The sequence below is a fragment of the Helianthus annuus genome, chromosome 3, assembly GCF_002127325.2.
Source record: "Helianthus annuus cultivar XRQ/B chromosome 3, HanXRQr2.0-SUNRISE, whole genome shotgun sequence".
NCBI classification, from domain to species: domain Eukaryota; kingdom Viridiplantae; phylum Streptophyta; class Magnoliopsida; order Asterales; family Asteraceae; genus Helianthus; species Helianthus annuus.
The window spans coordinates 162,852,379-162,866,069 of NC_035435.2; the positions used below are offsets into that span (position 1 = coordinate 162,852,379).

Sequence of the window (13,691 nt, forward strand, 5' to 3'; positions counted from 1 at the left end):
CAAAACTTCTCTTTCGCAATTTAGTTAGTTAAATTTAGCTTTAAAACCAATTCACTCAAATCAACTCTTGAATTTTACTTGCACATTAGTTTAATTTTAGTCAAGTTAGATAATCTTCTAAATAACACATATTCCACAAACTCCCTGTGTTCGATACCCACTTGCCACTATCTACTTAGTAGTAATTGGATTAAATTTGATTGTGACCATGACATCACGTCAAATTTTGGCGTCGTTGCTGGGGAGTAGTGTGCAACGTGTGTTATTTTTGCTTTTCTTAAGTTTGTTATTTTTCTGGTTTATGCGGGGTGTGTTAATGTGCAGGTATTTACAGGTGCATGCGTACTAGAAGCTCTCACAAGCTTTCACCATTAGCATTTGATCCGGAAATCGAACAAACTTTGCGAGCAAACGGAATTTTGTTAAGGGAAAATACAATTAGTGGTTCACCAACAACACCAATCACACCGGTTACACCACTTCGATACATGGATCCACCACCACCACCACCCACTACGGGTGAACCTACTCCACCATTTATACCAACATCCACTCAACCTTCACCAAATACCACTATTTCAACAAATACCACCGAACCTACGTTGATTCAAAATGTTACACCAACCAACACCACACAACCCATTACCACTCAAGAGGAACCAACCATTACTTTTAACCCTGCTACTACTATTCCACCATTGTCCCATTTCTTTCCGGGTGCGGGTCAATCATATTCGAACTATACCATAGCACCAAACTCGACCATTGTCCATGCTTCATCGATTCGACCATCAAACCAGTCGGGTTTTCAGTACTCGACTCTTCCATTTGGGCAATCTTCGAGAATTCAAGGAGATGGTTATGATGAGGAATTTGAGGGTTTTGATGAAGATGGGTATGCTTATGGAGGTGATGGGGATCAAGGAGAGTTCGGTTACGTGCAAGGCCAATTTCAAGGAATGCCAAGTGTTGGTGGAGTGCAACAACAACAACAACAACTCATACCACAACACATTTTAGGCCGAGGCCACAAGGGCCACAAATGCAACGTCCTATACCATTGCAACAAGTTCGTCCACAGAATGTACAACCTCAACTTCAAAGGCCAATTCCACAACCACCAATGCCACAACAACAATTTCAACAACCAATGGCACCACAAGGGCATATACCAAGACCAATGGGTCCTGTTCGTCCAAGGGGGCGGTTTGGTGTACCAAGAAGGCATCTTAGAGAACATGCGAGGGGTATTGAAGCGCATTTTAGGCCGGTGATTGCTCATAATCCTTCACCGGTGGTTATTCCTCACAACAATTAAGGAAGAACTTTTGAAGTGAGAACGAATTCCTTGCAAAGTTTGCCGAAATATAAGGGTCTAGCAACGGAGGAACCCTATTTCCATTTGGGGGCCTATGATTCAATTTGCAACACTCTTGGAAGTCAAGGTTTTTCGACCGATGATGTCAAGTTGGTTTTATTTCAATTTTCTTTGGAGGATAAGGCAAAGAAGTGGTTTTACACTTTGCCTTTAGCATCTATTTACACTTGGGCGGAAATGCAACAAATTTTCTTAGACGAATTTTATACCGCCCAAAAGACCAATGATGCTAGGAAGGGGTTGAGGAGTTTCCAACAACAACAAGGTGAAATGTTTCATAAAGCCTTTGAGCGCTTTAATATGATGATCAAAAATTGCCCGCATCATGGAATTGAACTTTGGGAGTTGATGAATGCTTTCCATGAGGGGTTGTGTGCCGAAGATGCGCGTGATTTAATGTCCATCACAAATGGGACTTTTGGCACAAACTATGAGCATGACGATTGGGAGTTCTTGGAGCAAATGGCCATTACATCAAAGAGAAAAGCTCAAGCATCAAGGAGAGCACGACCGGCCATTACCCGAACATAAGTGCATGCGGTTGATGATGGTAATGTACAAACTTCTAATCAAATTTATGATGTTTGTGCTATTTGCAATGAAATAGGTCATGCGGCTGAAAATTGCCAAGGAGGTGATGGGCGATACGAAGAGGTTCATGTTGTGCAAGGTCAAGGAGGGGGTGGTAGAAATTACAACAATATGAATTCTAACACTTACCACCCCGGGTTGAGGAACCACCCAAACTTTCGTTATGGGAACCCTTCAAATCAAGTTAACCCGAATTTCCAAGGAAACCAAGGATTTCAAAGGCAATATCAAACGGGTCAAAGCTCTTTGGGTGGAAACGAAGTAATGGAGATGTTGAAGGCGATGCAAGTCGAGATGCAATGAATGAATCAACGTGATGAGGTTCGGATGCAAAAGGACGAGGCCCGTGATAAAGCTATTCAAACTTTGACTACTCAAATGGGTCAACTTGCGAGTGAAGTGGCGATTTTGAAGAAAGCAAAAGGCCAGCTACCAAGTGATACGGTGACAAATCCCAAGAACATAAAAGGCGTTAATATCAATGTGGTAAGCACCATTCCTAGTACCGAATTTAATGAAAAATGTCTAACCTCTTCGTGTCAAATAAATACAGGTATAGAGAAGGATGCCGATGGTGAGAATGATAAAGAACATGGAGCACCAATCGTGCCTATCCGTGTGGGAAAATTAAAAATCTCTCACGCATTGTTGGACTACGGGGCAAGCATGAGTGTGCTACCAGGCGATTTATATGATATGTATGACTTTGGTCCGCTTCAAGATATAGACACCATGGTAAGCTTGGCGGATGAAAGTTGGAGGCGTCCACGGGGAATGGTTCGGAATATTAAGATTCAGTTGGGAGAGTTTGAATACCTGGTGGATTTTCTAGTTCTAGACTATGCTTCTACCAAAATGGCAGCACAACAAAGGGTAATCTTAGGTAGACCGTTTCTATACACAGCAAATGCTCAAATTAATTGTAGAGACGGGATTATTACCATGACCGAAAAGAAGCGTAAGATGTCCTTTGATGTTCAAACTAGAGTGATTAGTTATGAGTCCATTGAGGGGAAGGGTGGTGAGCTAGTGATTGTATGAAAAATGTGTTTAAAAGAATGAGAAAAAAGCACCCTCCGGACCGTGAAGAAAAACATATGGGTATAAGCAGGAGTGTATTTGATTACCCACCGAGTCGAAACGAGACGGATGCATTTTGCTCAATGGCACAATGTAGTGATGGAAGTGGTAGTAACCGATTCTTTGAGCCACCATAGATGGGGGTGGCACGGTCTGGCTGAAGACTCGAAACTTAGCGCTGCTTGGGAGGCAACCCGGGGTTTTATATTGATCTTGCTGTTTTTATCTTTCTATGTTTCAGGGCCATGGCGACATTCAAGTGTGGGGAAGATGTACGGATATTTGGGTAAAAGTGGTGATAGGAAGTCGGATTATCTACAATATCTGTTATGGCAAACTTCACCAGGTCAATGTACTCTTTCCTTAGTCTTGTTGTGTTCTTTAGCTTTGAAATATTGGTAGTTAGTTTGTTTGATTTTGTTTAAAAAAAATACAAAAAGAAATTTGGGGTTTGAGTTTATAAGCTTTTAGTTGGTGTTTAAGAATTTATGCGATCAAAGTCTCTCAAAACCATACATTGGGGTCAATGTATCCTAAGTGTGGGGATGGGGAGAAATTTTGAGATTTTTGAAAACTTTTTAAATCAAGCAAAACATGAAAAATTTGAACACCATAGTCTAACCCCAGATGATGCACCGGCAACCCTTAATACCCTTTTGTTCTTGGTGAGAGTTGAAGCCACACTTGTACATAAATAAAATTTATCTTTGATGAGAGTGGCAACGGGTGGGGGTGCATTAGAACTTGTGCTTGAATGCGGTTTGAGTCCTTAGTTGGACGTGAATGTGAAAAGAATAAGGGCATTTAGGTAGCCTCGTCTTTAGTGTGTGTGAGTGTGGGATTTGGGGTGTTGGACCTCATAAATTATATAAATGAGCATGGTTGTGAGAGGGGCGGGGGTTTGGACATTTAGTTGCCCAATTTTGTGCCTACAAGCCTATCGTTTGTTACCCCTAGTTAGTTACCTAAAAATTTACCCGATTTGACCCGATCTTATAGTATTAGTGGTTGTTTAGTAGTTTGTGATTTAGTTTGTTTTATAAAAAAAAAAGAAGAAAAGAAAAAAAAAAGAGAAAAAGCAATGAAAAATGAAAAAAAAAGTGATGTTTAGTTGTCTTGTATATAGTAGTTAAGTTTGATAGTTGTTCGTTTGTTTCTTTGGGTAATAAAAGACCGGGTTAAGTTTTCGCTACTTCATATATATTCCATTTCCTACCCATTCGCCTAGCCTCGTTACAACCTTAAAAGCCCCTTTGATTTCCATTCATGTTTGGCACTTGTAGCAGGAGGACCGATTTAGGCACAAGCCTATAGTTGTGCAATCACACTTTTGCCTATTGTGTGTCTAGCTTATCTTTGCCAGTAGTTACTTGTAGCCGAGAGGAGAGATTTAGAGAGAGGTGTATTGTTTTGGGTGTTAAGAACGGGTTAGTAAAAGGATGACATGTTTTTGTTTAGTTTATGTTAATCGTGTATGTGTTGAAAATAGTTTTTGAATGAGTTGCTTGGGACAAGCAACGGGTAAGTGTGGGGATGTGACGGGTGGTCCGTAGGACAACCCTTAAGGCCTTTAAATAGACTAAAATACCATACTTTATCCGGTTAATAGCTTGAATTTGGTAATCACAAGATGTTTAATGTTACGGGTGTTAAAGAGCTTAAAATGCGGGTTTTATGGAGCTGGGATGGATGCTAGAAGTTGGCAGTGTTGGGATTGAAGAAATGGTGAATTAAATGAAGGAAACAAGGAAAAACTAACACTCAGCGCCGTAACCTATGGAACTTGGCCGTAGGCTACGGCCCCAACCTTTGCAAAAAGCCTTCGCCGTAAGACAGAAGCCACCCGCTGTAAGGGAAAGTTGCCCGCCGTAACCTACGGCCCTCTGCCGTAGGTTATGCCACCGACTGATCCAATTTTGTAATTTATGCATTAAATTGTCATTTCATGGGTTTTTATGGTGGCTCATCATATGTTTTCGGTTATCACTTGTCTTGGGGACGAATTGGGAGCAACTTTTGGAGACTTGGGCTTGAAGAACACTTGTTAATCTCTTGTTTTATGTTTGTGATTTTCTTGAACATTGAAACTAGTAGTGTGATGTTGCTTCAAGCCATGAGTGGCTAAACACTTGATGATTGTCCTGGATTGAAGGTTTGGCTGAGACATTTCATGTTTGATTTTTCTAATTTCTAGAATAACAATCTTTATCTTTATGATTTGTTGTTATGATGTGTGATTGTTTGTTAGTAACTTGTTGATTCTTATGTTGAACTAATTAGAAACCATACATTCTTGGTGCCGTTGGCAATCGAGATATCATGGGTATAGTTAGGCTTGGGTAAGGGTTGATTGATCATCGGGTAACAACCTCACGTTCTAGGAATCTGAGTACTTAGTTCCCTTTCATTACTGCAAGTAATCACACATGAGCTATGTCTATGTAGTTCTTTCTAGTGAAATGATAATATGAATGTCAAAACAAACCGGAAATCTAGGATGGTCATTTGTCTCTAATTTGCTTACAACCAAAACTTCTCTTTCGCAATTTAGTTAGTTAAATTTAGCTTTAAAACCAATTCACTCAAATCAACTCTTGAATTTTACTTGCACACTAGTTTAATTTTAGTCAAGTTAGATAATCTTCTAAATAACACATATTCCACAAACTCCCTGTGTTCGATACCCACTTGCCACTATCTACTTAGTAGTAATTGGATTAAATTTGATTGTGACCACGACATCACGTCAAATTTTGGCGCCGTTGCTGGGGAGTAGTGCGCAACGTGTGTTATTTTTGCTTTTCTTAAGTATGTTATTTTTCTGGTTTACGCGGGGTGTGTTAGTGTGCAGGTATTTACAGGTGCATGCGTACTAGAAGCTCTCACAAGCTTTCACCATTAGCATTTGATCCGGAAATCGAACGAACTTTGCGAGCAAACAGAATTTTGTTAAGGGAAAATACAATTAGCGGTTCACCAACAACACCAATCACACCGGTTACACCACTTCGATACATGGATCCACCACCACCACCCACTACGGGTGCTCCACCATTTATACCAACATCCACTCAACCTTCACCAAATACCACCATTCCAACAAATACCACCGAACCTACCTTGATTCAAAATGTTACACTAACCAACACCACACAACCCATTACCACTCAAGAGGAACCAACCATTACTTTTAACCCTGCTACTACTATTCCACCATTGTCCCATTTCTTTCCGGATGCAGGTCAATCATATTCGAACTATACCATAGCACGAAACTCGACCATTGTCCATGCTTCATCGTTTCAGCCATCAAACCAGTCGGGTTTTCAGTACTCGACTCTTCCATTTGGGAAATCTTCGGGAATTCAAGGAGATGGTTATGATGAGGGATATGAGGAATTTGAGGGTTTTGATGAAGATGGGTATGCTTATGGAGGTGATGGGGATCAAAGAGAGTTCGGTTACGTGCAAGGCCAATTTCAAGGAATGCCAAGTGTTGGTGGAGTGCAACAACAACAACAACTCATTCCACAACACATTAGGCCGAGGCCACAAGGGCCACAAATGCAACGTCCTATACCATTGCAACAAGTTCGTCCACAGAATGTACAACCTCAACTTCAAAGGCCAATTCAACAACCACCGATGCCACAACAACAATTTCAACAACCAATGGCACCACAAGGGCATATACCAAGACCAATGGGTCCTGTTCGTCCAAGGGGCGGTTTGGTGTACCAAGATGGCATCTTAGAGAACATGTGAGGGGTATTGAAGCGCATTTTAGGCCGGTGATTACTCATAATCCTTCACCGGTGGTTATTCCTCACAACAATCAAGGAAGAACTTTTGAAGTGAGAACGAATTCCTTGCAAAGTTTGCCGAAATATAAGGGTCTAGCAACGGAGGAACCCTATTTCCATTTGGAGGCCTATGATTCAATTTGCAACACTCTTGGGAGTCAAGGTTTTTCGGCCGATGATGTCAAGTTGGTTTTATTTCAATTTTCTTTGGAGGATAAGGCAAAGAAGTGGTTTTACACTTTGCCTTCAGCATCTATTTACACTTGGGCGGAAATGCAACAAATTTTCTTAAACGAATTTTATACCGCCCAAAAGACCAATGATGCTAGGAAGGGGTCGCCCGTTCCCGGGAAAATAGGGGACGGGGGTTGCGACAGAAGGTGGTATCGGAGCTAAGACACTGATTCAGCCACAAAAGTGTTCTGCTGACACCAAAATTTATTCAATATATTAGGAAATTAATTACGGAACTCCATGCATATCTGTATATTATTATTGTGTGTTATTTGACTATTTGTTAGTTTTCAGTATGAGCGACCAAGGATCTTCCGACGCCTACCGTCAGTTGTCTACCTCACCTAGAAGCGAAGGCACCTCTTCACAGCCTACCCTCTCAGGGTATTCAGCTGACAATGAAGATGGGATATTCGTGTTTAAGGCTTAGTCTGAAGAGCCATTCCCTCCTAAAAAGAGATGTTGGTTCAGTAGATGAGCGCATGAACATAGGAAAAAGGATGAAAAAGTTACAACAACAACGAGCTTTAGCAGCCGTTAAGAGAGAAATAGATGCTCACACACAGGATATCCTCAATAGGAGTTTAGCAAATTTCCATATCCTAACAACCACAGCTGCCGACCCAAACCTGGAGCAACTCATAGCACCCCAGCCCTTACCACTGTTTCCCATACAGCCAATGGAAATTGAAGTCAACTTAGAAAATCAAGTCCCAATGCCTGATTTTGACCCCACTGAGATACCTAGAGTACCAGCACCCAATCCCTTAGACCCAAACTACGACCTGTGGTTTGACGACCATAGGGATTACCAACAACGCTATCCAATACCAGAAGATGAACCCATGCCAAACCTAGCAGCTTACCCAGACCTGGACCCTCTAGATCCCTACTTTGATAATGACCAATACATCAGGGAAATTATAGAGAATCCTTACCCTTATCAAGAACCCATGCCCTAGTTCCCAAACCCAGTACCAGCCCCTGCACCCCCAATGAGTGCAGAGAATGTACAAGAGCTCCGAACCTTTGGTGAGGAGATTTTAGAAGGTAGCGAGAGGATGAGGCAGATAGGAGAATGACTCGTCTGGAAGTTTGACGAGCATAATATGGAGTTCTGGATGAACCCATATCAGTGATGGTTATAATAATAATAATAATAATAATAATAATAATAATAATAATAATAATAACAATAATAATAATAATAATAATAATAATAATAAAATAATATATAATATGTGTGTATGTTTGAAAAAAAATATCTAGATGATGTGTGCAAAATGCAATATATAAATTACATCAAATGTGGCTTAAAACTAACCATTTTTTAGTACTAATGTTGGAAAAAGTGTGTTTTGGTCTTCCTTTTGTATTTTCAGGATTAAATAAGCTCAAACGAACAAAAGAAGCAAAAAGGCAGCAAAATCTAACATAAATACAAGAAAAGGAATAAACGTGGCATGCCCGACCCCTCGACAGCATCCTCCCAAGCAAGAACAAGAGAACAGAAGGCTGAACACGCCCCGTGCTCAATGAGCACGGGGGCGTGCCCAAGTGTCTGCAGAAAAGACAAAGTTGTAGAAGCTTCTATCACCTACCACGGGGGTGTGTCCAGCAGACACGGGACCGTGGTCAACTCTAAGATTCGCAGAATCTAGGCAAATCTTGATAGTACAGATACGATTCTGCACATGGGGTCGTGCCCAGCGGACACGGGGGGCGTGGTCAACTAATGCAGACAAACTGCATTTAATGGAGAAAGAGAATATGGGTGGACACGGGGCCCTGCCCAATGGACACGGGGCCGTGTTCGGGCTTCTGTACAGGCTATAAATCGGGGTGCTTGGCTCATTTGCAAACCATCCCTTGGCAAACCACCTCTCTCACACTTCACCCACCGACCACCACCATCACAACCCACATCCACCACCATCATCCATCATCCATCATAGAGTGTGTGAGTAGTCTCGGGATCCAAGATTGATCGTAAGAGTTCTTGACAGTCAAAGGCCATGTTTGCCTAAGTCTCTTACATCACTTGGTGAAGACAAGTGTTTAGTGCAATACTTTTTATTTTTAATCTTTTCGAACTTTTTATTTGGTTATGTATTAATAAATAGTTTCTTATGTTGAAGGTGAATCTTCCTTATCATTTGTCTGTGGTGTCTTTGCATTATTTTACTGTCTATATAAAATAAAAGATTTTCACCATTCATATTAGGGGTGTGAACTTCTGACACGACCCGAGAACACGACACGAACCTAACATGAAATTCACGGGTTTGGGTTTAGTCTAAACGGGTTCGGGTCAGTTTCAGGTTGAACCCGCCAACCCGTTTAGCTAAACGGGTCAGGTTCGGGTCAACCCGGTCGGGTTGGCGGGTTGACCCGTTTAACCCATTTCTATAATATTATATCTTTTACAATATGTTTTATGTTATAAATTAAATTTGGTGTGTAATTGATGCTATACTTATAACTTAAAAATAGAAATTTACATAAGATTTTATGATTTTAATGTAATTTTATCATCTAATTTGTGTTTTTTTTTTTTGTAGTAGATGTTGATTTTAATATATTAATTTTCTGAAAACAATAAAAGATAAAAAAATTCGGGTTGAACGGGTAGGGTTCGGGTCAGCCTGGGGATATTCGGGTCGGGTTCGGGTTCGTATGTAAGAAATGATTATCGGGTTCGGGTTCGTCTAAAATTTTTGGGTTCGGGTCGGGTTGAACACGCCAACCCGCGAACACGACCCGTTTAGCACCCCTAATTCATATCTCCACGGTCTATATGGAGATATGTTGGCTACCTGTTCGGGGGTTAAGGGAATAGTTTGGTAAGAGTCTTGCCTTGTTCAGTGTATAGATCCTGCAAGGACCTGGGTCAACTTTAGTAGGACCTCCTTCAATACCCACTGGTATTGGATGGCGAGGGCACGAACTCCTTGATCCCCTCATATGTAAACTACTATTAAAACTTTAACCCGGCTATTTATGATTATATCCCTGCTGACTCAAACTACTTAGCCGAGGGTAACGACACCTTCAAAAGAGGGGCCTACCACATTACGCATTAATAACTTAATTAATTATCTTTCAATAATCCAACCCTTTAGAATTGTATCCTTGCTGACTCAAACTACTGGGTTGAGGGTGACGTCACCTTCAAAAGAGGGGCCTACTACTATAACTAAGATAATCTCTTAAAAAATGCAAAAGTGCGAAAATAATCAAAGGTTACACTAAATGCGAGTCGGATCCAAGTGATTCATCTTGTCTATCTGTTTTTACTTTTATTTTTATTTTCAGCATTTTTAGTTTTTATTTTCTAACTTAAACCTTTTTCTAAACTTTTGATTTGATTAGACGTTGAGGATAAACCGGTACTAAAAGCTCTTGTGTCCTTGGACGACCTCGGTATTTTGCCAACACTATACTACGCTCACGATGGGTGCACTTGCCCATATGTGTGTTTGGTGTTAGTAAAATATCGTGTTTTATAAATTTAAAACTTGACTAACATGTAAAAAGGGCTAAAAATATACATAAAAACCTATACCACCACACGCACATCACTAGACAATAGCTATGGATGCATAATAGTATTGTAATTTTAATTTCAGCTGTACTGTAATATATATGGATGCATAGTATAAAATAGAGTAAGTCGCAATGTTCGACGATTTTGATCAATATGCGTGTTGTGTGATTGATTGTGTTAAATACTATCTTATGATAGTAATACGTGGTAAATGTTTAAAATTCAGATGGACAACGAAGTGAACCAGGAAAACCAGAGTAATAATAACCCGAATAATGATAACCCGAACAACAATAATAATGGAAACCAAATGGATAACAGTGTCATCCAACACATAGTGGCACAAGGAATAATAGATACGATGCCATATATTATCAAAACGGTTAAGGAAGCAGATAATAAAAGTAACCATGGTAGTAAACGACCCACTGAACCAGAACACAGCGTAAACAATGAACCCATGCTTCAAGTGCCCATTCCCAAAAGAAGAAGAACCATGTCTTATGGCTGTTATTATAAAGAATTCTGGTCTTGTAAACCAATGGAATTCTCGGGCAATGAAGGGGTCGTTGCAGCTCTACGCTGGATAGAGAAGACTGAGGCAGTCTTAAAAATAAGCAAGTGCGCGGAAGAGGATAAGATAATGTTTGCCTCCAATCTGTTTAAGAACTCAGCTTTAGAATGGTGGAACACTATCCTCCAATCTAGGGCAAGTGACAGGGTTTACAATATGGAATTGGAGGAATTTAAGAGCATGGTGGAAAGGAAATTATGCCTTCCCAATGAAAAAGAACAGATAGCAAATAAGTTCTTAAACCTAAGAATGACTGGAGTGGATAGTAAGGGGTACACTACATTATTCTTTGAATATGCTAGAATAGTGCCGACCCTAGCATCACCAGAACCAGTATTAATCTCCCGTTACATCTGGGGATTAATCAGTGAGATTAGGCATGTAGTCAAGGCGGCTAGACCCCAAACTATAGAAGAAGTTGTAGAACTAGCAAACACCTTGACTGATGAGTTAGTGCGTACACGAGAAGAGGACCAGAGGAGAAACCTAGCTCAAAGGCTTACCCAAGAATTTCATTATGGAAATTCCAACCGTGGGAAAAATGTAGGTTCTACCTCTGCACCCTATTGCACCGCCTGCAAAAAGAAGTATTCAGGAAGATGCTCTACCTATTGTAATTTCTGCAAGATACCAGGACACAAGGAAGAAGATTGTAGGAAGAAACCTAATAATGGAATGTGCTTCAACTGTGGAGGAAAGGGTCACATCAAGCCAAACTGTCTGAAACTAGTTCCAGCCATGGGCAACAAGAATACTAAAAATGTCAGGGCATTTGTTCTGACAGCGGAAGGAGCTAAGATGATTCCAGACGTGATAGCCGGTACGTTTTTAGTTAATGATGTTTTTGCTAAAGTATTATTTGACTCTAGTGCGAACCAAAGTTTTATTAATACTTCATTTTGCAAACTTCTCAATTAACCATTAACTAAACTCCCACAAGAATGTTTAGTAGAGACAGTAAATGGGGAAACCATTAAGGTTTCTGAAATCTTGCAGGGAGCAAGAATAGAATTTTTAAATCAAAAGTTTATCGCAAACCTTTATCCGATGAACCTGGCAGGATTTGATGTTGTATTAGGAATGGATTGGTTAATAGCCAACAAAGCCAGTATATTATGTGATCAAAAGTCGATCCAAGTAAATTCACCAAAGGGTGAAAAGATCACAATTAAAGGAGATAAGCCCTCTAAATCCACAAAATTCATCTCTGTGATGAAAACAGCTAGTTATGTAAGAAAAGTATCATTAGTGTATTTGATTTCCATAATCACTAACACTAAAGGAAAGGAATTGAAAGATATTTCTGTAGTATCTCAGTTTCAAGATGTGTTTTCAGAAGAGTTACCAGGACTACCTCTAGACAGGAAAGTTGAATTCAGAATCCACCTGCTACCAGGAACAGCACCGATTGTCAAAGCACCTTACCGTTTGGCACCGCAGAAATGCAGGAACTAAAGAAACAGTTAGACGAATTGATGGAGAAATGATTCATATAGCCAAGCTCAACGCCATGGGGAGCACCGATTTTATTTGTTAAGAAGAAAGACGAATCGATGGGTATGTGAATTGACTACCGTGAATTGAACAAGGTCATGATTAAAAATCGGTATCCATTACCAAGAATCGATGATTTGTTTGATTAATTTCAAGGAGCTCGATTTTTCTCTAAGATCGGTTTACGCTCAGGATATCATCAATTAAAGGTACATGAAGAGGACATTCCTAAGACCGCATTTAGAACAAGGTATGGCCATTATGAATTTACTGTCATGCCATTTGGTTTAACTAATGCCCCAGCTGCATTTATGGACATGATGAACCGAATATGTAAGCCATATTTGGATAAATTCATAATTGTCTTTATAGATGGTATTCTCATTTACTCTAAGAGTAAAGAGGAACACGCAGCGCATCTGCATGCACTTCTAAGTTTATTAAGAACAGAAAAGCTGTATGCAAAGTTTTCGAAATGCGAATTTTGGTTAGAACAGGTACAGTTTCTTGGGCATTTAGTTAATCATGAAGGAATTCATGTGGATCCCACCAAGATCGAGGCAATTACCAAATGGAAAACCCCTGAGTCACCAGCCGAGGTTAGAAGTTTCTTAGGATTGGCCGGTTATTATAGAAGATTTATTCGAGATTTTTCTAGAATAGCCATTCCCTTAACTAAGCTAACCTGTAAATCTGTTAAGTTTGAATGGGGGCCAAAACAAGAAGAAGCCTTTAGAATTCTTAAGCAAAGGTTAACTAACGCACCCATACTAGCGTTAGCAGAAGGAACTGAAGACTTTGTAGTCTATTGTGACGCTTCTAAGTTAGGTTATGGATGTGTGTTGATGCAACGCCAAAAGGTTATAGCCTATGCATCTAGACAACTTAAGAATCATGAAGAGAATTATTCAACCCATGATTTGGAATTAGGAGCCATAATTTTTGCCCTTAAGATTTGGAGACATTACCTTTACGGTAGTAAGTTTACCA

The 13,691-nt window shown here is 40.1% G+C and overlaps 1 non-coding gene across 1 annotated transcript; it reads right to left on the reverse strand.

The window, feature by feature from the left end:
* Nucleotides 1-1,604: 1,604 nt before the first annotated feature.
* Nucleotides 1,605-1,710, reverse strand: LOC118490971. Its single transcript, XR_004890196.1, has one exon. It is a non-coding gene; the product is annotated as a small nucleolar RNA R71 (small nucleolar RNA).
* Nucleotides 1,711-13,691: the final 11,981 nt, after the last annotated feature.